General features: G+C 42.4%; 1 pseudogene; it reads left to right on the top strand.

The window, feature by feature from the left end:
• The first annotated feature begins 43 nt into the window (after positions 1 to 43).
• Positions 44 to 27,852, top strand: LOC122756456 (annotated as a pseudogene).

Genomic DNA, 27,852 nt, shown 5'->3' with positions numbered 1-27,852 from the left:
CGTGGAAAGTCAGCCATCTCCTTTCCGAGTGCTGTCATCGTACATGGCCTACGAAAGGCAAGAACCGCCGGATGAGCTGGTAAGGAGACTGGTAGAAGACAGCGAAAACCAAAACATAGGCCTACTAAAAGGCTGTGATGCTCACGCCCACCATACACAATGGGAAAGTACAGACACAAACGACCGCGGTGAGTCTCTTTTTAACTTTATCTTTAGTTCAAATCTCTTCATATGTAAAAAAGGTAAAACCATTATCATTAAGAACCGAAAAGAGGTAATAGACCTAACTCTCGTCTCTAAACCACTATTAAAAACAGTAACTCACTGGAGGGTGCTAGATAAGCATTCTTTCTCGGACAACAGGTATATAGAAACGACCCTCACAATCAACCCCTCAAAACGAGCAGTTTTCACAAACCCAAGAAAAACAGACGGCCAAAAATACAAAAATATTTGAAGGGAAAAAATCTCAACGGATCCCCCTCCATACCCTCAACCAATTTCTAGTCTAAACGAACTAGTTTCAATTTTCACAGAAACCTGCAACTATGCACTAAAAAAGGCCTGCCCCAATAGCAAGCCCCAAAAGAAAAAGCAAACCTCCCTGGTGGTCAGGAGAACTGTCCCCCCTCCGAATAGACTGCATAACCCTTTTGAACAGGGCCAAGGCAGGAAATGAGGAGGCCCTGTGGACCGCCTACAAGAGAGCCTTTGCAAACTACAAAAAAGCCACCAGGAAAGCAAAGCGATCCTCGTGGCTTTCCTTCTGCTCAGAAATTGAAAATACAACTGAAGCAGCCAGACTTAGAAAAATCCTATCCCAATCGGTCCCAACCCTAGGCTACCTTAAAAAAGCAGATGGCTCCTGGACCAGCACAAGTGAGGAATCTCTGGAGATACTTCTAGACACTCACTTCCCAGGAAACAGCCAAAACGCTCTCACCCCCCAACAAACAAACGTCACACTGACAAGTATCGAACTGTGCATAGACCCAAAGGTCCTCCATTGGGCCATACATAGTTTTAAACCATACAAATCTGCAGGTCCAGACAAAATCATACCTGCACAAATCCAACATGCGGGAAATATATCCATAAACTGGCTTCTAGACATTTTTAAAAGGTCCCTTCTTCTTGGACACCTACCGCAATCGTGGCTAGAGTCCCGAATTGTCTTTATTCCCAAAGCAGGGAAACCATCACACACGACCCCCAAGGATTTCAGACCAATTAGTCTGTCATCCTTCCTACTAAAGACCCTGGAAAGAATCATCGGCCTGCATCTGAGATCAACTCTCAATCCAAGTCTCATCACAGACACGCAACGCGCAACACGCCGACAAGAAAAGGAAATCGACAGAGACAGCACTACACTCTCTCGTCTCCAAGATAGAAAAATCAATGTCCCAAAAGGAATATGCACTGGTAGCTTTCCTGGACATAGAAGGAGCTTTTAACAACGTCATCCCAAGGGCGACGACCGGAGCCCTGACAGCCCTGATGTTGCCATCATCCTCACAGGCAAATACCCCCAAACGCTATGCGATCTCATGAGCTAAAAACTCAGTGTTTTGTCCAGCTGGACCAAGAATATCGGATTAGGAATTAACCCCTCAAAGACCGAGCTGGTTCTCTTCACTAGGAAGTATAATATACCAGACTTAGTCCCACCTATCCTCAACAATCAAAGACTTTCCTTCAGTAGCAGCGCAAGGTACCTGGGCGTTATACTTGACAGGAAACTAAACTGGAACTTGAATCTCACAAACAGATACAAAAAAGCTTCAATAGCACTCTTCACGTGAAAGAAAGCAATAGGGCTCAAATGAGGCATGACATCCTATATAGTAAACTGGATATATACGGCTATCGTCGGACCAATACTACTGTATGAGGTCTTGGTATGGTGGCCGTCCCTGAAAAATAAATGCAGCATAAAAATGCTAGCAAAGAGCCGCAGCACTCTGCATCAGCAGTGCTTTACGCACCACCCCAAACGAAGGCCTGAATGCCGTACTCAACCTCCCAAGCCCAGAACTAGCTGGCATGGAACCATCTATAGTAGCGGAAATCAGGCTTAGAGATACCAAACAGTGGAACCCACAAGAAGCGGGTCACTCATGTATCCTAAAACACATTCAAATAGTCCACTCCAGGACAGACTACTGCACTCCAACGGAGTACATACAAACACCTTTCAACACAATCATCCCAGAGAGGGACGATTGGAACACACGAACACCTGGTCCCCAGAATTCTATATGCTTCTATACGAACGGGTCAAAACTACAGAACAGCTAGGCCGACGCATCTCGTTCAGACTTTCCGATTATTGCAGCGTCTTCCAAGCTGAAGTAGCAGCAATAAGGGAGGCCCTAAAACACTTAAAATCACTAAAACCGGAAAGCTCACATGTAAACATTTTCAGTGACAGCCAAGCAGCTATCAAATCGATTGGCTCAATCTCGTCATTCGAAAACAGTATCGAACTGCCGCTCATCTTTACACGAGATGACACAACAATTCGTAATCAGCCTTATATGGGTAGAAGGCAATTGCATCGCAGATGAACTATCTCGAGAAGGCACTACCGCGCCACTCATACAAGAGATGGATGGCATGAGTTTGCCTTTAGCCACTTGTAAACTACTACTTAGGGAAAACCTTAACCGTAACAAATAGACAAAATGGGAAAACACCACACACTGTCGCCTAACACGCCAAATATGGCCAAAAATAAGCTCAAAAAGAGCGTCAGCACTGCTATGAGAGTCATCACAGGGCATTGGTTAATAGGCACCCATGCCAGAAGACTAAAGCCCCGTATAATGATTTCTGCCGTAGCTGTAGGGACGAAGAAATGGAAGAAACGGTAGAGCATCTTCTATGCCACTGTCCAGCACTGAAAGCGAAAAGACTTGCTAGGAAGCAGATTCCTGATAGACACGTCCGACCTGTCCGACGCCGATCCACAGAAATTCACCAGCGCCTCTGGCTGGGGAAACTGCTAACACGAACCTCGACGGGTAAAAAAGGGAAAACATACACGGTATCACAATGGACCTCTAATGGTCTAAGTGCGTCGGATAACCGACGGCTGGTAAAACCTAACCTAAGTGCGCTGGCTTTAACGGCCGAACAAGTGAACTAAAGGTGGCTTGAAAGGGCTGATCAGTAGTTTTGGCGTGGCTAGAGATAGTTTTCGTCGAGCTGATGATCTTCTTTCCGCGCTAGAATCTCCAAAGTGCAAGAAAGCCGCTGGTGGTAGGCTGCCTACCACCTGACGATCACAGCAAACCTTCAAATTTTGCTTAGATCGGCAGCTAAAAAAGATTCGGAGCAATCCGATCAATCCGTTGCTGACATCATAAAAGTGAAAAAATTTAACTTTTCTTACGCACGAGACATCTCATTGTAACAAACACGACTGTTTATCTACGTCCGAGAGTATTCTCTGTCTAACTAACTTGCCGGCTAGGTTCAGGGCTGGGATGGGTTGTTTTGACTCTCGAATCGCAGTCGTCACATTACCAATATGTAGACAGAGGCAATATCAAAAGCGAACGGGAAATTATAGATGCAGACGGACAGAAAGGTAGCTCAGCTAGCAGTGGAAGGATTGGATGGTGGTTTCTTACGGTCTATACCCGCCCTCCTGGAATTATGTTAACAATAGTCATAAATTCCCCTTTGTTGTAAACCGTTCCTCCCTCTAGCAACCTTCTTTATATTTACTGAATCATATTTAATTAGCAATTTAAATCGTTTCTTTAAAACTATCGCTACAAAAATTTATTTCAATCGCTTAATTCTTATCGATAGTTACTGTTTTCACGTTAATACTCAAGCTACGTATATTTTGTCGGACGCGAGTTTCTGGAGGAAACATAATAATAATCGCGGCTTTGCGTACTTACGAAAGATCCCACGAAGGCCTGATGACGTCCGATGTTAGGTCGATTTATGCGTTAATAGTAATTTCATGAACAAATGCTTTTTACAGGCCCGAAGTCCAACAATACGTACACGTTAAAGCTAATCTAATGATCGGCTTAAACAACTTTTAACCTTAATCCGAATGCTACCAAAATTTAATTGAATTTAAAAATTTTAATCATTCGAAACGAAACAGAGCTTTGTTCAGTATATCACATGTCGCAGACACATTGCAGGGGGTGTTGCGATCAGCGCGTTGTAGGCAGATTCCTTAGGGATGATGCGCACGTGAAGGCGGAGTCCGATATGATGATCCGCACGTGGAATGCGGAGTCCGGAATGATGATCCGCACGTGGAATGCGGCGTTCGTAAGGTGATCCGCTGATGATCCGCACGTGGAATGCGGCGTCCGCTGATGATCCGCACGTGGAATGCGGAGTTCGTAAGGCGATCCGCTCGTGGAATGCGGCCAGGGGTCTCCTAGTTGCGCCTGTTGAAGATGGTAGCGTCGTCCGCGTGAGGTCGCGGATTCAGTTGAAAATAAGAATCACCAGATTCTGTCTGAATCGGTGCTCTAGCTGGTCTTTACGATTTGCACGTGACTTAGATAAGCACGCGGTTTTAAATAAATTCGCACAAGCACTACGTTATACGTCGTTCTTAATTCAGATCAGTATAACAAGAGACCGAACTGACGCCGACAATAAAGGCGGTGAGCTTTTAACAGCAACAGAGTTGCATTTCGGGTGATCTCGCGTTTGGAAATGTTAATTACTTATCCTAGACAAAAGTGGTAGGGCTGCCATATCAATTACCTGGAACTCCACTAGTTATCGCTTTAGATAATAAATAGAAATCTTGAATACTTGAAAATGGTTTAAAACCGCCCTCACACCAACAGATTTAAAGGCAGTCTATTGACTCGAGTTTAAAACTGCTAATTTGGCGTTGAAATGATCTGCCAGTTTGCTTATCGAAAAGTTCCGCTTAATTACCAGCTGTCCTAGTTGAAAACGTCGTGGTCGGCTGCGAAGGTCATAAACTTTCTTATTCTGCAAATAAGCCTTTTCCATGTGTGCCGTATTATCCACCAGCAGGCAGAGGTTTCTAAGAACGTTATAATCCTTTCCATTAGTGACCATGTGTTGGCCATACGCTACCATATAGGGTGACTGTCCGATCTATTGGTGTATGCTATTACGCAGGGATCAGTTTATGCTGCTTATATATTGGTCCCAATCCCGTTGGTCCGATCGGATGTACGTACGCAAGGCCGCCTTAATAGATCGATTGACTCGCTAGGCCGAATTACTTTGCGGTGAATAGACTCCAGTAAACACTTGGGTGATCTCATAAGAGGTCAGGAACGAAACGAACTCATGGCTTTTAAATTAAGTGCCATGGTCGCTTACTAATGTTTCCGGCACTCCTATGTAAGAGAAAATATCCTCCCTGAGATACTGAATAATGACCTTCGATGTGAAATTCTTTACAGGCTTGAGGAAAGTAAATTTCGAAAAGTTATCTAAGATTATGAAGATTCCAATGTTTCCTCGTTTTGATCGCGGAATATGTTCCCGCGATATTTTCCAGAGTTCCAGGCGCTTGGCGACTGCAATTAAATGGCTTAAGTGATCCTCAAACGTAGATGACATCCCCAGAAGGTCATCTAAATAGACGAACACGTGATCCTTCGTTGGGTAGGGAATTACTTGGTCCATAAGTCGACACATAGTGTCATAGTGTCATGTGTGTGCATGCCTAAAGGCATGCGTGTGAATTGATTGAGAGGCCTATTCGGTATGGTAAATCCTGTCTTTGGCTTGGACGTAGCATCGAGAGAAATCTGCCAAAAGGCATCCATGGAATCGATTTTAGAGATACAATGTACCGGAGGCAGTCTACTAAGCAAAGCTTCTAAACTCGGCATTGGGTACGCATTCTTCTTCGTTAGCTCATTCACTTTACGCGAGTAGCAATATCCCTGGTGAGGACCATGCGGAGCTTGTTGCTTCTTCGATTACCCCTAGACTTAACATTCGATCGACCTCCGCGCATAACCGCTTCTCTTTGGCGATATTGGATAGAACCTTTGTTTAATAGGTTTCGCTTGTCCGGTATCGATCGTGTGCTCAATTAACGTAGGCTTCCCCAGTCTATCTCGCTCAAACGAGGGAAATAGTTCCGTCACCGCATGTAATTCACGTTGTTGGGCAGCGTGTAGCTGAAGTTGGGTCACGTCTGTAGTTTCATCTCTGATCTCGTTGACCTGAAAGCTTAAAAATGTTTTGAATGTCTTCCAAAAATCAATTCCGCAAAATACATCTTGAGTAATAGTTTTTACAAAAAAAGAAATTGGAAATTGGCTTTGAGTGCGTTATATTAGATTGGTAGAGTTATATATCCCGCTTTGTGCCTGCCGATATGCCTGCTTTGTGTCATCTGCAGTTTTAACATTTGCATATGACTTGGTAAAGGTTAACCTTTGCTTCAAAATTCGCTGGGCTAGCTTACCGCCGATGAGACCTTTTTTCGCACCACTATCTAGTAAGGCTAAGTAACGCTCATTCAACGGAGTAATATATGTAAAGGGTCGGATGTCATCTCCTTCGTGGACTAGAGACTTGTTTGAGTAGTAGTTTTTGTGACCAATAACGTCTTAGACGGTCAGTGGACCAGCATTTCGGACGCAAGTCGACCTCATCTATAAAGATTTCTGCTCGTCGTCTTGTATATTCTTTTAACCGCTCGTGAAAAGGTCTAGTAAGGCTGTTTAAAGACGTGTCTGATGGGGTTGGAATATTCTGTCCGAGGCTAGGCTCCAAGCTAACATTCCAATCATCCGAATTAGGTTTTAGTGACGCACACGACGGGGTTTTAAGCAATCATGGTAACGATGACCCGCGCTGTCACAATTCCAGCATTTGGTTGAGCGAAGGGCATTTACTTCAACTTATTGGTCCTCCTCTTGATCAGCGTTACCGTCATCTTCGTACATTACTTCTTGAACCAGACGCTTAGGGTTCTGGGGTCTCCATGATGACTTGTTGGTAACGTGCCAATAGAATTCTTCGTTTTTATGGCATTCGCTACGTAAAGCACACAAATTTGCGATTGGCACATGTAAGAGTTTGTGCCTAAGCTCGGGATTCAGATTTCTCTTGACCGCATCTAACGGGTGTTTTTTTTAGAGGTATAGAACTTTAAGTTGGCATTACTGTTCAAGATGGCGACCGATTTAACAGCTGTCAAGTGATTTATTCTCAGTTTGGTTTGGCAATTCGTCATGAATAGACTCACGCCTGAACAACGCTTGCAAATAGTGCAATTTTATTTCGAAAATAATGGTTCTGTGCGGAATACGTATCGCGCACTACGTCCATTTTATCGTCGACAAAATCGTCCATCAGAGCAGTTAATTCGATTAACCATGGACCGTTTTCGCACCGCGTTTACTCTTATTGATAACTCGCATCCCCAGAGACGCCGTACGGTGCGTACAGAAGAAGCTATTGCTGCTGTAGAGCGTAGCATTGAGGAAGACCCGAATGAGTCCATCCGCCATCGAGCACAGGAATTGGATCTGTGTCCATCCACTTTATGGAAGATTTTGCGGAAGGATCTTGGTTTGCGTGCTTACAAAATCCAACTCGTGCAAGAATTGAAACCAAACGATCATCAAGCAAGGCGTAGATTCGTCGAATGGGCCCAAAACGAGATTGCTGTTGTTCCCGATTTTCATAAGCGAATTTTGTTTAGCGATGAAGCGCACTTCTGGTTGAATGGCTACGTCAACAAACAAAACTGCCGCATTTGGAGTGAAGCTAATCCTCAAGTGTATGTCGAAACACCGTTACATCCAGAAAAACTGACTGTTTGGTGCGCTGTATGGGCTGGTGGAATCATTGGTCCGTACTTCTTCAAAAACGATGATGGCCAGAACGTTACAGTCAATGGTGATCGGTATAGAGCCATGATTACTAACTTTTTCATTCCTGAATTGAACGACCATAATGTCCAGGAGCTGTGGTTCCAACAAGACGGCGCAACGTGTCACACAGCTCGTGCCACAATCGATTTATTGAAAGACACGTTTGGTGACCGCCTAATTTCACGTTTTGGACCTGTGAATTGGCCTCCAAGATCTTGTGATTTAACACCGCTAGACTACTTTTTGTGGGGCTATGTAAAGTCATTGGTCTATGCGGATAAGCCACAAAAGCTAAACCATTTGGAAGACAACATTCGCCGTGTTATTGCCGATATACGGCCAAATATGTTGGAAAAAGTCATTGCAAATTGGACGTCCAGATTGGACTACATCCGAGCCAGCCGTGGCGGTCATATGCCAGAAATCATATTTAAAATGTAATGCCACAAGATTATCTTTCATGTCAATAAAATTCATGTCAATCGAATAATCCATCGTTGTTTTATTGCAATTTAAAGTTCTATACCTCTAAAAAAAACACCCGTTACTAGGTCGGGATCCGACAAGCGGATACGCAGGTATCTGCATGACGTTGATGATGACGTTATCCCACTCAAGTGGCACCTCTTCCACTCTAGCAGACGCACCGTGCGACGGGAAGTTAAGGTTTCTTAGGACAACAGTAATTTGTTCGGTGAGATTATCACAATGGAGATTAGTATGATTCAGTAAATATATAGAAGGTCGCCAGAGGGAGGAACGGTTTACAACAAAGGGGAATTTATGACTGATTTTAACATAATTCCAGGAGGGCGAGTATCGACCGAAAGAAACCACCATCTAATTCTTCCACTGCTAGCTGAGCTACCTTTCCGTCTGCATCTATAACTTCCCGTCCGCTTTTAATATTGCCTCTGTATACATATTGGTAATGTGACGACTGCGATTCGAGAGTCAAAACAACCCACCCCAGCCCTGAACCTAGCAGGCAAGTTAGTTAGACAGAGAATACTCTCGGACGTAGATAAACAGTCGTGTTCGTTACATACTAATTTGCGCCCAACGTGGGGCTCGAGCGAATAAAATTTTCGAAGGAATCTTAATTTGGTATATGAAACTTGATTAAACAATCGAATAGTTAAGTTCCGAATAACCCTACGAATACCTCCACTTCTCAGTAATAGATGCCCACACAAAACTTTGTTATTAGTGTAAATAGTTATATTTATATTCTTTTTCTCAAGGAATTGCTGGAATTAGCAGATTTTAGTCAAACCAGACTGGTCATAGAAATATAAACAACGAGGTTGTATTACGTCAATCCGAAACAAGAAGTCAATAAGGAGTTCGAGTATGGAATGATAGTATTGTATTATTACAACTCTATACCGACCAGAACTTCAGATTGACGACGTATATTTGGATGGTGGAAATCGAGACTGTTTGATATTGAATTATTTCAGATCACTCCTCTTTTAACCAGACAATATTTTTAAAAACCCTAAGAGTAGAATCAGAAAGAGTCCTTTGTGATCCATCTCCATAAAAAAGTTAGGAACTTGGATGTAAGCAATTACAGAGGAATCTCCAAATTTTCTGCTATCCCTAAGCTATTTGAATATGTTATCACTCCTCATTTGCAGCACCTTTGTAGGTCTATTATATCACCATGTCAGCATAGGTTCATGAAACGCAGATCAACAACTACTAACCTTCTGGACCTAGCCTCCTTCGTAGTTCCAGGCTTAAAATTTAATCTTCAAACAGATGTCATCTATACGGATTTTAGTAAAGCATTGGACTCTGTTAATCATTCATTTTTATTTAAAAAACTTGATTTATTAGGTGTCCCTGTTGATCTCCCAAATTGGATTCTAAGTTATCTGAATGGCAGGACGCAACGGGTCCTCTTTAAAAACTCTCTTTCTTGTATTCTCCGAGTCACATCCGGCGTCCCACAAGGGAGCCACCTAGGTCCGCTCCTTTTAACCTTATTTATTAACGACCTTCCCTTAAAATTATGTCTCCAGTATAAGGACATTTTTCGCCATTTGGACTTACAATCGGATCTAGATAGCTTTCAAACCTGGTGCCGTGATAACGTATTAAACTTGAATATTTCGACTATTGTCAATAAGGCCAGGGGTGCACTTGGTTTTATAAAACGGTGGTCAAAGGAATTTGATGATCCTTACATGACCAAAACCTTATTTACATATGCAGTCCGTCCGATTCTCGAGTACGGATCACCTGTTTGGAGTCCACAATATGAAGTTTACTCGGACCGCATTGAATCGGTTCAAAAGAACTTCTTACTTTGTGCCTTACGGGGCCTTAATCTTAAACCTTAGATTACCTCCCTATTCAAGTAGACTAATGTAAATAAACTAACCCTACTTAGCTAACCGTAGAACCATGCTTGGAACAGTCTTTATTTTTAACCTTATTCGTGGTGAAGTTGATAGTCCCGACTTGATTAGTCGGCTAAACTTCACTGTTTCAAGCAGATTTACTAGAAATTACGTACCGTTAATTTTAAATCAATGTAGATCTAATTATGAGTTATGTGATCCCTACAGAGTATTATGTTCTGACTATAATAGATTCTATCCTATAATCTCTAATTCTTACTCTCTGCCTATCTTAAAGCAATCAATACTAATGTATTTAACAAATTCTTAGATTTTACTAGTATATATATATTTCCTCGTTCTTCACTGTCTTCTATATCGCGTCTATCTTCCCGCGATTCGAGCCGTACGATACACGGCAGCGCCCCCCGGTCGGTTGGGCGGGAGGTGTGGCCGTGGGACTCACCCGTGGGGCTCACCCGCAAGACTACGACACAGGTCCCAAGTGGAACGAGCCGCACCCATTTTTTACAATGTTCGTTTGGTCGACAATCGCATAGTCAAACGCCATTACGACCATGTCTGTCGACTGCAAAAGACATCATTAGCAGTGCAATGCGGACATAATCGCGGACCAGGACCATTTGCCATTTTCCAAAGCTATCGAAGAACCTGACCCTGACCAGCCCCAACGGTTTTGAAGACTGTCCCAATTAGCGATCAGCCATCAATGCAACCGCCAACAGCCGCGATACGTAGATTTGAGTTGGGCTGCAACAACGTGGAAGAGCAGACTGGATATCTGATGGGACCTGGGACCTGATTAGAAGGAGGAACAATCTGAAGCCTCTGGCGGACCAGCTCACACAGAATCGTGATGAACTGTGCAGAGCTGTGAAAAGAGCGGCCAGAAAGGACAAACGAGCGCTACTGGATAGACTTGCGACAGACGCAGAACGAGCAGCCGGCGAGAACAACATGCGCTCGTTATACCAGCAGATTGCACGGATTGCCGGAACCCACCACAGACGGAACCAACCAGTCAGAAACCTAGAAGGCAACCTCTTATCCAATGATGATGCACAGATCCGGAGGTGGCGCCAACACTTCATGGGAATTAGCCACACCACATTACCAAACGTGGCTACGGACTATAGAAGCATTGCGCCACCAAGTGGGAATACCAGCAATAAAGAAGCTAAAGCGCAATAGGGCATACCAGCCGAACAGCTTCAAGTTGACAATCAGCTGATGGCTGATACGCTGCATCCACATTTCGCACGCATATGGGAGGGCGAGACTGTACCTGGCTCCTGGAAAAGCGGAATCATCGTGAAGCTCCCCAAGAAAGGCGACCCTAGCGACGGCAACAACTGGAGAGGGATAACACTGCTCAACACTAGCTATAAAATCCTAGTTACACTGCTGAAAAAATCGAGTCAACAATCCGAGACGAACAGGCAGGCTTAAGACCACACAGGAGTTGCGTAGATCAGGCAAACACACTACGCATAATTGCCGAGCAAGCTGTGGAAGGGAGAGCCCCGCTTTACCTCCTGTTCATTGACTTTAATAAGGCGTTCGACTCAGTTGAAAGGGCAGCAATATGGCGATCACTTGCAAGAAAGGCCTACCTGCGAACCTCATCGCTATCATCAAATCGATGTATGACGATGCCAATTTGGCGGTACTGCACAACGGGAAAACAAGTGAAGCTTTCCAGACGAACATTATAATTCGGCAAGGATGCCCTCTATCACCTCTACCCTTCAACATCGTGGTCGACGAGTTAATGAGCGAAGTATGCTCGTCCAAGCGCGAAATTACGTGGAGCCTCACCTTAAGGACTTGGACTATGCAGACGACATCTGTCTTATCTCTCATAGACTTGGCGATATACAGAGGAAGAGGAATAGTGATGACCTCGTCAGGATAGCCAGCAGCGTCGGACTCGTAGCAAAAACACAAGCTATGCGATTCAACGACTCCAACTAAGGAAACATCTTCATACATGGTGTCTAAACGTGTGTTTAGACATGATAAGTAGACAAACTATAAATATGTTTTATTTATGGGCTGCAATAAACATGTCAATGGACAGCATAAGTGGCAACTACATTTAAGTATGATTGCAGTGGTCTATTGCCGAAGTGTCAAGAGATATGACCACGCGGATGTGATTAGCGCGATCATAGGCCTAAAACATCGATTTAAGAATAAATCTCAGCTGCATTGACCAACGCAGACTGCAGCGTCTTACAAGCGCTGCATTATATAATTAGATGATAAGAACCTATGTAAGAATGAATAAAAGGCGATGCCCTCGCAATAGCAAGTCAGTTAGATTCAAACACCCGAATTGAACTCATTAAGTGTACGCATTAGTTTATAGTGTGAACATTTTGGTCCTTCGTGAAATACTGTTGTTTTCCCCCATTAGTGGTAAGAAACACAGAATAAAAGACCACGCCTTAAAGTACTAGGACGATAAGGTAAAACATTGTGTTCTTGCTTTTCCTTGGCTGATCAATCAGCTGTGAGTCGAGGCACAGCTAGGTCAACTGGGCGAACAATCAAAAAATCCTCCAACGGATGACGCCAAAGAACACAAGCAGAAAGCACAAAAAAGTCACAGTGATTATTTTCCCAAGATGTTGTCGGAAAGATCTGTGAAATTGATGCAAGACCAAGGAGAGCTGCAGAACAAAATACTGCAAGCCATTAAGGAAAAGGCATCTATACCAGCAATAGAAGCATTGGTAGTCCGATTTACTACTAACAACAATGCGCTGGTAAAATTGGGAGTTGGCGATCATCAATATTTTAATGATAAAATATTTATTAAAACTATGGATGCTGTCAGGGCCTACAAGGAGTCGCAATTAAAGGTAGAAACACTTGATGAGATAAATATACAAAGTGGATCAAAATTATCTGATACCGCATCAGCTCGGAGCTCCAGTCCAGTTGATAATCTGGTTCAACTGGTGGACAGAAGAGCGAATAGGGTGAGGCAACAGTTGAGCCTAATCTACGAAACCCTAGATAGTTCAAGTGAGATGGAACTAGTCAAGCAGCTGGCAATGATGAAAAGTCATTGGTCCGTGACGGACACACTGAAACTGCTTGGAAACAGAAATTCTGCTGCGGAAATTTTCGCCAGAAGCCTTGCAGCTGTATGAACAGCATGTAAAAAAGGCAAGAGATATACAGTCCTTACAAGTACTGGAGTTTATTGAGCAACAATACAACTCAGTAAACGCCATAACCGCTCAGCTGGCTACAAGGAAAGTGCAAGTAAGATCGTGTGCCTTTTGCTCTAAGTATGGCCAGGATATGATGAAGTGTCTCAAATTCAGAGCACAATCAATCGAAAAAAGAAAAGAATTCGTTCAAAAGAACAGCATGTGCTTTAGATGCTTTGGAAAGCATAATGCTATCGACTGCAGAAAGGAAATTACATGCAATCGATGCTCCAAAAGACACAACAGCCTTCTTCATGAAGACACAAAACGCAGTATCAACAGCAATAGCCTTAAGCAAGGCCAAGACTTACTATTGGCTACAGCTGTTGTTTTAGTGAAAAACAAAGCTGGAGGTTACAACGAGTTGAGGGCGCTTATTGACGGTGGATCCCAGAAGACGCTGATTTCAGAGGAAGCAGCACAAATATTAAGGATTCCCAGAGTAAGGAGTACTATAGAGGTCGAAGGTATCTCCCAGACTACTCAATTATCAAAAAATTGTGTCCACCTGACGATCAAACCAAAAATTCTAAGCAGCTTCAAAGCATCAACGGAAGCATTGGTTTTACCAACACTCCATAGAGCCCTTCCCAGCAAAAAGTTTGATATTGATATCAACAAAGAGTGGAAGGGCTACAGGCTAGCAGATCCACGATTCAACGAGCCAAGCAGAATTGACATGGTGATAGGTGTGAATCTATTTCCCCTGATTATGATGGAAAAACTAAAAACCTTGAATGGAATCTTGGGACAAAAAACCAAATTTGGATGGATTGTGTCCGGAAATATAACTCGAGCAGCAAAGCAAAAAATTATAAGTGCCACTACAACAATAAATCTAAAGGACCTGGAACGCTTTTGGGAATTGGACAATGAAGCCGATGAGACGATTACAGACAATGCAGAATGCAGAATTCCATTCCACCAAAAGGCAAAGCTGGGGGACTCTCGCAAACAGGCAATGGCAAGGCTTATGCAAATGGAAAAGAAGTTTTAAAGAAACCCGAAGAACTGGGCTGTATACAACGAATTCATGAAAGAATACCTTAAGATGGGACATATGGAATCTGTAAAGACAACGGGAAGGTAAATACTATTTACCCCATCAAGCAATCATCAGGCCTGGAAGCTTAACTACGAAGATACGAGTAGTTTTTGACGCATCCACAAAGACGACAAATGGACTAAGCCTAAATGACGTTATTATAGCTGGTCCTAAGATATAGGATATATTCGATATTCTAATTAAATGGCGCAAGTGGCAATATGTTATGGTAGCTGACATTGAAAAAATGTGTCGCCAAATAAAGGTTGCTGAGAAAGACCAAGAATACCAATATATCCTATGGAGAGATGATCCAAAATTGCCGATCAGTGAGTTTAAGTTAACAACCTTAACTTATGGCACCTCGGCAGCACCTTTCTTAACAGTCCGATGTCTACGAGAGTTGCCAGATCGCTTTTGCCAAGAGGATAGCGTCTAAGCAGAAACAATAAAAGACGACTTTTATATGGATGACTTCATAACTGGTGGAGACACAGTCAACGAGTGCTATGAACTTCAAAGGAAATTGAGACAAGTGATGGAGAAGGCCGGCATGCATCTGCGAAAATGGGTTGCAAATGACGAACGTATTTTAGCCGACATTCAGGACGATTGTGCTACGGAGAAAATCTGCATTGGGGAGAATGAATCGATCAAAACCTTAGGACTTCAATGGGATCCGAAGAAGGATACATTTACGTTTTCGGCAAAAAACACAATGCTAACACGCATAAAAAAGCGGTTATTGTTATCACAGTTGTCCAGAATTTTCGACCCACTAGGATGGTTGGCACCTGTAACGATTCAAGGCAAATGTTTCATTCAGGAATTGTGGAAGTTACCGATGACTTGGGACGTTGAATTGGAATCCAACTTAGCAAACTGGTTGATGGAATATGCTAAACGTCTATCAGATTTAGAAGAAATTAGCATTTCACGCTGGACTGGATGCTCCAAAGGTATTATGGAGCTACATGGATTCTGCGATGCATCAGAGAAAGCATATGCAGCGGCTGTGTATACAAAAGTAGGCGGCAGTTACTTTTCTAGCAGCTAAAAGCAAAGTAAATCCTATAAAAAACAGGAAAACAATTCCAAAGTTGGAATTATGTGCTGCGCATTTACTAGCAATGTTATTAGCGAAAGTGCAACAAGATTACAACGCATGCATGGAGTGATTCGCAAATTACTATTGCTTGGATACAGAACAAGCGCTGCAAAGATAAGTTTGTCAGAACTAGAGTGGAAGATATCAATAAACTAATTCCCAGTGTCAAATGGAATTACGTTAAATCGAAAGAAATTCCAGCAGTCTTGGCTTCCAGAGGGATATCACCGCAAGCTCTTAAAATCTGTGAAATTTGGTGGAGAGGGCCGAATTGGCTATCTAGAGATGCACAACACTGGCCCACTCAAAAGGAATCTTAAATTGTTGTGGTATCCACATTGATAAAATCCGAATATCTGCAAAACCATCTTTTATTGAAGTATTCATCGATCGACAAACTTCTTAGAGTAATGGCGTATGTATTACGCTTCATAACAAAGCTGAGAGGAAAATCGCAACAGCCTTCACATCTTACGGTGGAGGAATTAAAGCTAGCGAAGATCGCTGTGGTAAAGATACAACAACAGCTGGATTTTGGACAAGAAGTCAGACTACTCAAAAACAAAAGACCATTAGAACCAAAGAGTAAGTTACAGGCGCTAAATCCGTTTTTGGATAGTGATGGCATACTTCGAGTTGGTGGACGACTACAAAACGACTACAATGATACCGTATACTGGATAAGTCACATTTGACTTGATTAATTGTAAAGGATGCTCATAAAGAAACTCTGCATGGCGGAATTAACATTATGAGAACTTATATTCAGAGGGAGTAATGGATATTTGGCATACAAAATTCCTTAAAGAAATATTTAAGGGAATGTATTGTATGCATACGATACAAGCAAGAGATGTCCAGTCAACTGATGGGAAATTTACCAGTTTATCGAGTAACGGCTGATTACTCGTTTCAAAATACTGGAATCGACTAGGCCGGACCGTTCCAGATTCGCTGCTCAAAGGGAAAAGGTCAAAAAACGTATAAAGGATACATTTGTGTATTTGTTTGTATGGCAACAAAAGCGATACATCTGGAAGCTGTTAGCAACCTTTTGGCAAACAAATTGCTGGAGGCTCTTCGACGGTTCTTTGCAAGACGAGGCAAGAGCGAGAATCTATACTAATATGCTATACTAGATAATGGAACAAACTTCGTGGGAGCTTCAAGAGTATTGGACAAAGAATTTGTAGCTGTCATTAAAAACAATAATGAGTTAGCACCTACACTAGAAAAAGAAGGCATCAAGTGGCACTTTATTCCCCCGGAAAGCCCCCACATGGTAGGTTTATGGGAAGCCGGTGTAAAATCAGTAAAGCATCACCTCAAACGAGTTATTGGTGAAAACAGCTTTACATATGAAGAATTTGCATCGCTGCTATGTCAAATCGAAGCAGTGCTAGACTCGCGGCCATTAGTCACTGTAAGGAGCGAAAACGATGGTGAGGACATATTAACGCCGGGTCATTTTCTGGTGAAAAGACCTCTAATTGGAGCTCCTGAACAGCTTATTCAACGCATCAGAAGTGACTTTTGGAAGAAATGGAAAGAGGAGTATCTGGTGTCATTGCAACAGCAAACCAAATGGCGCCAAGTAAAGCCAAATCTGAAGGAGGGACAGCTGTTTCTTATAAAACATGAGAACACTCACCCTGCAAGATGGCCAATGGGAAGAATCATTAGTACGACTAAAGGACAAGATGATAAAGTCCGGGTAGTCACGGTTAAAACAAGCGATGGGGAAGTAAAAAGATCGCTAAACAAGATCTGTCAACTTTCTGTTAGCGAAGCAAAACCAGCTGGGGCTGCAACGCCATCTATAACGGAGTCAATGCAACTACGCAAGGACAAGAAGCTTAGGCAGCGAGTTCCAAAAGGCAAAGGGAATGGCACTGGAAGCATAGCTACTGTGCTATGCTGTTTATTGATGTTGCAAGCTACAACTGCGACAGAAAATTCGGAAGAAATTCCCAAAGAACTTGGGAAAATTTACGACATCGACGCAAAAGCTGCAGTTATGGTGAACAAAATTGGTAAAATTGAAGTCGCTACATCCAGTTGGCAATTATTGTTTTATTATGACGTGCAAGCCTATTTTGATGTCATATAACAATCAGAAGACTTCCTGGAACAATCCAATGCTTGGTTTGCGAAAAAATGGGAGACTTCAAGGACTACTGCGATTTTTTCCACACGGCAAGCGGACACTCGGCTCTAGGGTTGACAACGATTATCATAATTATAATGGTCATTTATATCCGAAGGCAACGCATAAATGAGGGACAACTACTGACCGTACATTTTCCCGCCCCGGAGAATGTCTAAACATGTGTTTAGACATGATAAGTAGACAAACTATAAATATGTTCTTTTTATGGGCTGCAATAAACATGACACGGGACAGCATAAGTGGCGACTACATTTAAGTACGATTGCAGTGGTCTATTGCCGAAGTGTCAAGAAATATGACCACGCGGAAGTCAGTTAGATTCAAACACCCGAATTGAACTCATGAGGTGTGCGCATTAGTTTATAGTGTAAACACATGGGAACCCAATCGAGTTCGTCAACAGTTTCCCATACCTTGGCACCATAATATCCAACAATAGTGGAGTGGATGATGATGTCTCGAGTCGCCTTGGCAAAGCCTGCTCAGCTTTTGGGAGACTATACCGCATTTGGAAAAACAGAGAAATAAGCCGGCGAACAAAGCTTCGGATCTACAATGCGTGTGTGAAATCCATACTCCTATACGGAATTGAGACATGGCTCGCAACGTAGAAAGTAACGCAGAAACTGCAGGTTTTCAGCAACAAATGCCTGAGAATCATATGTGGGATATTATGGCCAAACAGAATAGCCAACACAGAGCTGTGGCGCGTAACGAGCGAGCCCCCGATACACACCCAAATAAGGAAGAAGATATGGATGTGGATAGGGCACGCTCTCATGAGAAACAATAGTAGCATAGTAAGGATGGCACTGGAGTGGAACCCCCAAGGAAGCAGGAGGGTAGGAAGGCCAAGAGCAACATGGAGAAGAACCGCTCAATAAGAACTTGCCCAGATAAACATCACATGGGAAAATGCTAAACAAACAGCACCAAACAGAGTTAGATGGAAGGCTCTCGTAGAAGCCCTAAGTTTCCGAGCGGAATAAGGAGTTAAAAAAAAAAAAAAATTATTAGTTAAAATATTAATTAATTATCCTTAGGAAACATTTTGTATCCCAATATGTTTAAACTTTATTAAGAAGAACGGAAATACACGCACTTACGCAATCATTATCCTGACATATTGGCTTACTAACATAGAACAGCGCATCATCGGCATCCAAATGAAAGTCATAGTGGACCATCCCGACTTTTTTAAGTAAGACTTGAATTGATATCTAGGTGGGTTACATTTCATTTTCGGACAGAAAAGAAAGTGGCGATTGTAACGAGCTGATTTTGTTGGTCTGCTCGCTACGAAATACCTGAGGATAGCTCAGAAGATTTCGTGTGTTCGTCCCCCCAATTTTTATATCAAAACGTGATCACCCGGTTACCAATAACAACACTTTGCAGTTCTCGTTTCTTTGATTTTTATTCTCGCCTTGTACTGCCGCGGCCCCACGGGGTTGGTGGTGAGAAGAAAGGCTGTGGGCTTAGGGAAGCGTCACTGTTTCCCGACTACGGTGGACAAGTGCTGGGCTCTCAAGGCGTACGCCTCGCTAGCCGCAACCTATTTTCCCTCTGTCCCGGCCGGTCCGGCCAGACGCCTGTTCAGTTCCTACCGACGCTCGGTGTACGCCGCAGTCCCTGTAGCAAGACGCCCAGTGAAAGACGAACGTTCCCCACTACCTTTTCTCTCTAGCTGGTGCGGACGGACCTGATCGCCTTAGCGGCATTGTTCTGCTGTCTCGCCGCTCTCGTCATCCCGAGTGGTGCGGACCGTGTCGCTGGGTGCCCGTCACTTGGGCAGGAGTGTCTTAAGGAGTGTCTTCATATGCGGACTCACGGTAGCTAACGGCTGCGATTCCCAAGGTAAACTCCTGGTGGAACAAAAACACGCCTCCTCGGTTCGCACGGACACATCAGACAATCGCCAGGTTAACGTACGTAGACTCCGACTCAGTCGACAGGGTCTTCAACACAATTTTTGCCGCCTCTTCGGGTCCTTTTTCGGTTTGGCCCCGCCCGTTGAATGCTCCCGGACTAACCGTGCTAATCCGGAGACTGTTCTTGCCCAAACGACTTCTTAGGTTACACTTAACTCCAGGTCAAAACGTACAGACTTTGAAGAAACTAAAGTTTCCAAATCGGATTCTGCCATTGGCACCAGCTCCTTGCGTAGGATATACTGATTTGCTGTATATTTTGATATATTATATTTTTGTCTTCAATTTATTCCACATGTGTTCAATGGGGTTCATATAGGGACTCTGCCGAGGTGCATTCGGAATGTGACGAATGTCGTACAACATCCACAGGCGCGTATTTGCATCCATGTACTTTGTGGTCGTTCGTCAGTTATCAGGTCTCACTGCCATACAAGCTTAGCTGTCCAATGTTCTTGAAACGATCGGAAAATGTTTCGGCCAAATTCATTCCTTTTCACTCGTCCGTTTGTCAAATGGATCGTCACAAGCCGCGCAATACGATCCCCTTCTGTCAAGGTGGTTCGACACAAGTTGTCTCATCAACATCAAATACTCATCTTCTCGCGTGAGCACGCCTTTTGAAAATGTATTCACCTACTCATTTAATCGTAGTGACATTCATATTATGTTTTATTAATTAGTATATAAGTTCTAATATACAAAACCTACATATCGAATTTGCACCAGGAAACGGTGCACACGTTAACAAAACTGCTGACTACAAACGTCGCACTGAGGGCTCTTGTCTATGTGCATACAAAAACCAGGCTTAAACTCGCCGCTGAACTTAACTATATTAACAAAAATATCAATTATAAAACATTTAATTATTTTAATTAATTTTTTTTTAATTTAATAATATACGTTTAATGCCTAATACCCTTTTGTTAACTCTCTGCTTAAGAAGAAATGAATGGCACGAGAATATACTATGGATATTCTCTTTTGTCTAAGCTAAACATTTTTGCTAAACCCTCACACAATTGTCATGTTCCCACGCTAAAAGGTCAGACTCACAAACTCGAAAAGAGAAATTTAAATTCCATGAACAATATCTTAAGAATCTAAGAGCACTTGTATCCAAGAGCGAATGCACTTGAAAAAACTTTTTATTTGAAAAATCCATCGATTATGTATCGAATATGACATTATTCAAATGACCGCCACGGCTTCGGTTGGTGGGACGCACACGAAAGATCAAATTACCGATGATTCTGGCGCACAAATCGGGCTGTATTTGATCGATGGCGTGGCGTATGTTGACTTTGAGGGCATCGGTTTGCGGCTTGTTGGCATAGACCTGCGAATTAAGAAAACCCCACTCCGAAAATTGCTTGTGGAGAACATCAATCGTAGCGTGTGCTCTGTTTTCCAGATTCTCGATTTCAGTCTAAAAGCAGTTCATCGACCGGAATCGCTCACCATTGACGGTGACGGACACGCCATTATCGTTTTCGAAAAATACGGACCATTCACGCCTCCGGCGCCTGGGCGCAGGTGCCGTTTTGGAGCTCCCTGCAGAAGGTCGCACCGACTGTCGTCCTGCATTGGCCGATGTTGATGTTCCGTGTCGGGCATTCAGCTACCAGGTTTCCTCTTTCGAAGCCTAGGATCTTCTTATGGCGTTGAACTGGGAAGACAGTTATCTTTTTACACCTAAGCTTAGGACTAGGGAATTCAATAAGGAAATGTAAAATTTCAGAATTTAGGAAAACATTAATTCTAGATACTTCTAATAATTCTATTACGCTAATGCCAGTATCGCTGGACTTGCAACGTTAAGTTTAGCTATGGTTAGGCCCATTAAAATATTCTCAAGATCTGTAATTACAATCCAATAGCTAAGATAATCTCTAAAAGGTTTCCCTGTCTGCCTAGGAATTTTTGGATTTGATTTGTTGCAGCTGCAAGTTCGTTTAGGCGCTTTTCGAATTTAAAGTTTAACTCTGTTTGCCCTTCCTCCGTTCTTAACAGCTGTTCCTTATTGAATTGTACCTGCTCCCAATCCTTAAAGTCCGGGTTACCGGCGATAACTTTTAGTGCAGTCCCGATTAAAGTTATGCTCCTAGTATTTTAATGGTGAAATTTTAAGGTTGCGATCAGCTTGCGAATATGTGTTAGGTCCGTCATTATAAACGTTGTCCTGTGGTCGTCCGTAAATGTCCTCGTCATCGTTTCTGTCTGGTCAGCGTAGTCTTCATAAGTCGTCATGTTCGTCGAGTGCTGTAGGTATCCGTAAGAATCCCAGATGACAATTTCGCCATCTTCTATTGGGATGTAGTCCGCGTTCGTGTAGTCATTGAGTCTTATTGTCGCGTTTGTTCTAGCGGTCGCAAATACGAGGACTAAAGATAATTTCTTAGCCTAAAAAAAACATGGAAAAAGGTCAATAATCTCGCTGGAGTGTTTAGCGTAGATTGTCCTTATGGACCACCCTCCCCTTAATGAGAACCGTGTCCCCAGGTCTGCTTGTTTCCGAAAGTTTGTTTCCGAAACCTTTGTTTGATTTTAGGAAAACATAATTACTTGGTAATTTTTATCTGTCCTCTCTTTATTTGATGTTTCCAACCCCTTTTGCAGTGCTTGTTGAATTTTCTCACTAATTTTTTTCTCGAATTCTACTGGTGTTGAGTGTATTATTTATATTGGTTTTTTGTCCGTTACCGAATTTATGGATCTATTATACCTGGCAGTTGCTAATAGAATTAGCTCTGTCGTGTCGTTTATCCACCGGGATATTTCCGCAAGTGTGCCGTGAAACCGTTCTACTTGTCCGTTGGAAGTACTATGTAAAGGTGGTGCGTTTGCGGTAGAAATATTAAAATTGTTGAGAAGGACTGATTTGATTGTTTCTGAATTTAGCGATCTTTCGTTGTCGCAATATATGGTTTTTGTGTTTGGAAAAAAGTTGGCTATATTTAATATTGATGCGATTGCCTGTACAATAGCGAATTTTGAAAATTTGTCAACACGCGTAAGGAAGAGGGTCCCATCTGTTGAGAATATATCGATCTGGAGTATTTCTCCAGCATAAGAGGGAATTGGCGTCTGTCCGATTATATGTTTATTGGGGTGTCGACTATACTTGGCCACAGACCAGATCTTGCAGTTAGAGTCCGTTTCCGTTGTTAGGCAAAGCATTTTTGAAAAGAAGTAGTCTCGCAAGATCTTGTAACGGCGCCTGAAGCGTTTGACCCATATGTAAATACTTGGCCTGAAAGTGTGCACTTTAAATAGTTCGTTGCCAATTATTGCACTTAGGCTGCAGCTGCATCGGAGCAACCGATAGTGTGGGTTCAATATAACTAAACATAACCTCAGCGACTTAGTGCTTCTTTCCCACGAGGAAAAATTTTCTCAATTTCTAATAAGTTGGCGAGAGGCTAGGTAAGCCACACAATGCCCATAGTTATCTTTTGTAATTCTGACAGTATCTTTGTTTCGCGACCGTTCGAAATAGGAAGTGTCCAGAGGAGCACCCCTTTTAGACGCAGCGGACAAGACGGCAGAGCGCCCCCTCCGCCGTTGGCAGCTGAGGAATCAACGGACTACGTGTTCCAGAAGCAGCAGCGCCGGACCCGTTCGCCGATTGGGATTTTTCGCCCCGTCCAGCGGAGCACCCCTCTCGCAGGGCAACGGGAACCAGAAACACCATCGCCTAGAAAGGCGTAGCAACAAGCTTGGCAGCCAAGAAAGCCCTGCGAGAAAGAATTTTGAAATTAATTAATTTGAATTACAAAAAAACGCGTAAATTAAATTAATTTTTTAAATTTAAAAGTTTGGAAGTTAAGAAATTATATCATAAAACTGATTTAGCCGTCTCGTTAAAATTTTATTAATAATTAAGCAGTCGTGAACTAATACGGTTTTAAGTTTAAGAGAAAGATTTAAAAGATTTAGCTGGCTACATGTTGTGAACACTGTTTGTTTAAATTAACCCTTGGCGATCTTAAGTCGCATTCGTTTACAGCCATCGCTCGGGAGATCGATCTTTCGCCGCTGGAAAAAAATGATTTCACTGTGAGTAACAACAAACAAAGAATATAATTATTGGCTAGTATTTTGCCAAACATTTTATATTAAACAAAAGTCATTACACAACGCCTATATTTGCCAATTAGCCGCTAAAATAAATTGATAATTAAAATCTTCATCTTAAAATCAGTTAAATCTGCTGAAAACTGAACCAAACAGAACCGACTTATCTTCGTATATTTTGAAATATACAAAATTAAACTAAATCTAGTTAGAACACCAAGTTAGAACACACTGAAATAAAAGTTTAGTGAATTTATAAAGAAAGTAAATTTAAAGAAGATTTAGTCATGCCAACCGAAATTAATATATTAATGAAAACTATTAATTAACCTAAGAACGTATATAAATATTTATAACAAAAACGTAATGATACCGTTAATGTAATCCTTATTTAGCATGCTCTATTCAATTAATTATTATTTTGTAACTTTTGCTTTATATTTGGCTTATTATTGGTGATCTAATTCCTACTCTTAGGCATTGCCTAATCTAACCCATTTTGTACGCTTGCAGAGGTTAGGAACAAAAATTTATTATGCTGTTAGACTTAATTATTATTATTAAAATGTGTACTATCGAAATCATGGAGTAATTATTTTTTGTTTGAACTCGGCAGATGGTTCAGCAGTCGTAACGGGTATCAGAAGGGATCACCCGAGTGAAACTCGAAGATGGTGATCATAGGTTGGACGGGTCTCCGATGACGTAATAACACCGACGTCTCATTACCGAATTTCCCTCCCCTTTTCTTTCTCTAACCGTTTTAGCCGTCTCTTTTGGAATTTTTTACGTGTCTTTATCTGATATCCGATTTCTTTTAGTATGCCGTATTCCGTCGCAGCACGCTCAATTCTTGATTAATAAATAATAAGCCAATGCCAGATCAGACTGAGCAAGACCTCCACCCCCAACGTCGACGAGCTAGAGCCGGACCCTATAGCGTGCCCCGCAAAGTCAGATCATGGTCTAAACAGTGCTTTACAAATGTTGCACGTTACAATCTACTTCACATTTTCTTGGGCTGCGGGATGGGCCCTCTTGTGTTCGGCTGTGGCGATTTCCCTTCGTTGCGTTTTGTCTGTAATATCTTGCACCACATGTTTTGAATTTCTAAATGTGGTATTTGGGAATGCTTCAATTAGTGAGTGTTGAATAAATGCTAGGATTGGAAGTGTGCAATGTATTGCGTTGACGACTCCCGCATTTACTACATCTTTAATGGTGTTTAAAAGGTTTTCGCGGTCGGAAAATCTTATTACGTGATTCTACCCTATGTATTGTGGCTGAGTCTGACTCGTATGTGTCTTTTCAAACCCTTTTGCTTTGGCAAGATAATGCGTCTGACTCGTGACTCGTATGAGTCTTCTAATGCGTTTACGTTCTGACGAGATAACGAGTCTGCTACTAGGTTTTCTTTTCCTGGCGTGTAAATAAGTTTCGCCCCATAGTCTTCGATAATCCCATTCTAAAGTTTTAGCTTCGCATTAGGATTTTTGTCCGAGATGGGGAAAGTGAGGCGTTGGTGGTCGGTGTAATTCTTTTACACCGTATGTGTAATTACGAAGGTTGTTAAGCGCCCAAACTATGGCAAGAAGCTCTCGCTCGTTGGTTGCATAATTTTTTTCGTTATCACGCAGTGTGCGCTATACCATTGTATTTGGGCGCTTGTCTTGGGATAATATGGCTCCAAGTCCGTACCCAGATGCATCCGTCGTTAATTCGAACGGTTTTTTAAAGTCTGGGCATGAAAGAAGAACATCTTCTGATACCAGTATCTATCTTAGCCTCTTTAATGTAGTTTTTTGTTCTTCGGTAATATTTATATTAATTTTTTTGACTGATACTTGCTTGTTTTCCCGTTTTCGCCTTTAAGAATTCCCGCTGGGGGCCTGCGATTGACGCAAAGTTTTTGATAAAATACCTGTAGTAACTTGCTAAACTCAGAAAAGATCTGAGATGAAAAAGAGTTTTTGGCACGGGGAACTCCTTTATGGCTTACACCTTTTCAGGTGTCACCTTGTGACACGATGAATCCCAAGTATTCGACAAGTATTTTTTAAAAAAACTTCAACTTTTCTTGAGATACCCTTATGCCTGCTTCGAGCAGTTTTCCGAGGACCCACTGTATGTCCTTGACATGGTCCTTTTTTGTTTTTGAGAAAATAATAACATCGTCGACATACACGTAGCATATCTTCGAGATTCCTTCTCTTAAAAAATACTTGTGGCGTTCTTGAGCCCGAATGCTAATCTGCAAAACTCATATTTGGCATTGTTTATCGAGAAAGCTGATTTTTCTTGGTCTTTCTCTGCTAACTCGATTTGGTGGAAGGCCGCTTTAAGTTCGAGCGTTGAGAAATATTTTGACTCGCCCATTTTTGACAATATAGTCGAAATCGAAGGAATAGGGTACCGATCATCCACGGTTTTTTGGTTCAACTTTCTAAAGTCGAAAACCAATCGTTTCTTTTTACCCCGTTTTGGTCAAATCCCTTTTTATCTACAACCCAAGTCGGGATGTTGTAGGGCGATCGGGATGGCCTTATTACGGCATTCGCTAGAAGTTGTTTAACCTCTGCGTTTACAAATTCCGTTACGCCCATGGAGTGCGGGTATGATTTAGAGTATACCGTCTGTTTTTATGGATGCCATTGTATTTATGTTGTATGGTAGGGCTTCATCTGTGTCGGCGAAGGCCCTACAATTTTTTGCTATCATATTATAAAAAGCGGCTTTTATTGCCGGTGGGACGTCTTTGCCGTCTATTTGGATGAAGTTAAAGTTTTCGGTTTTGGAGAATTGTATTTTTTCTGCCCCGTTACTCATTTCTAGTTTATTTTTGGTAAGGTCGAGTCTTGCATTCACTTGTTTAAGTAAGTAAGGCCCGATGATTCCATCAAAGTCCTTAAGAACTTTAAGTATACAAAAATGTGACCGGACATTAAACAGAGAAATAAGGCACTTTTGTTCTATTCTTGTATGGCCATGAATTGACCTAACGCTAAATGGTTTTTCTACTGCCGCATTGCCTTTAAGCCCTGGGCATGGTGCTATGTAATTTTTTGAAGTGCCAGTATCAATAAGTAATTTGATTTCCGCGTCTGACGAGGCGTTGTCGTCATTCCCTCTATACATGAAAAAAGATCGTTGGGTATATTTATTGTCAGTGGGTCTCAGTGAATAAAAATATTCACATCTATTTTTTTAAGTTTGATTTTAAATACCGGCAGAATTTAATTTTTAGCTGTTCTCTATTGGCGAATCACTTTAGACAAAAAGCCTACTCACATATTCCTATTTTATCGTCTAAATTTGCGTTTCGTCGACGGCCCCTTGCTGCTGCTGTCGTCGCTGCTGCCGTTGTCGCTGGTACTGTTGTTGTTGTCTGGTGTGGGAAGTCTTGCAATTCCTCTTTGTAGTTTTGTATTTTTTTATTTTGTGGTTACGGTTTATTTGCCGACGGCTTTTGATTTCTGGTACTGCTGCTGTTGCCGCTTGCCGTAGCTGCCGCTGCTACCGCTGGTATTGTTGTTGTTGCTGTAGCTGCTACCGCCGCTGCTTTTTTCTGGTGTGAGAAGTCCTGTAGTTCTCCTTTGTAGTTTTGTATGTGTTTATTTTTAGTCGCGTGTTGTTGCTGTATTTTCGCACTTTTTAACACGTCGCGTGGGTATCGTTAGTTGGTTGGGAGCCAGTTAACAAATCACTTGGTTAGTAGTTTACTGTTTGATATCTTTATTATCCGATCTCCCGTTAGGGCAAGGGTTTAAAATGAATTGCCGAGATTGTTAAACCCCGGAGTACAAAATAAGACTAACTTAAAGAGCTACCCGTTTTCCAGCTTGAGGCCTCTGCCTCGCTGCAGCGCAGTCTTCAAAGCGCCAGGTCAGCATTCCAATATCCGGTATCAGTCCCTCGCTCCGCGAGTGCTCTGACCGGGCTCCGGGCAATTGCCCTTAGAATGCGCGATCAGCTGTTCTTTCACTGCGCGTGCAAGCCACCGGATATGGTGGCCTGCAATTCGGCAGTTTCTCTCCGTGAGAACCACCTGTGCTAA

The sequence above is a fragment of the Drosophila santomea genome, chromosome 3L (assembly GCF_016746245.2).
Source record: "Drosophila santomea strain STO CAGO 1482 chromosome 3L, Prin_Dsan_1.1, whole genome shotgun sequence".
Classification (NCBI taxonomy): domain Eukaryota; kingdom Metazoa; phylum Arthropoda; class Insecta; order Diptera; family Drosophilidae; genus Drosophila; species Drosophila santomea.
The sequence above is the reverse complement of the archived record's forward strand: the minus strand, read 5'-3'. Positions and strand labels throughout refer to the sequence as shown.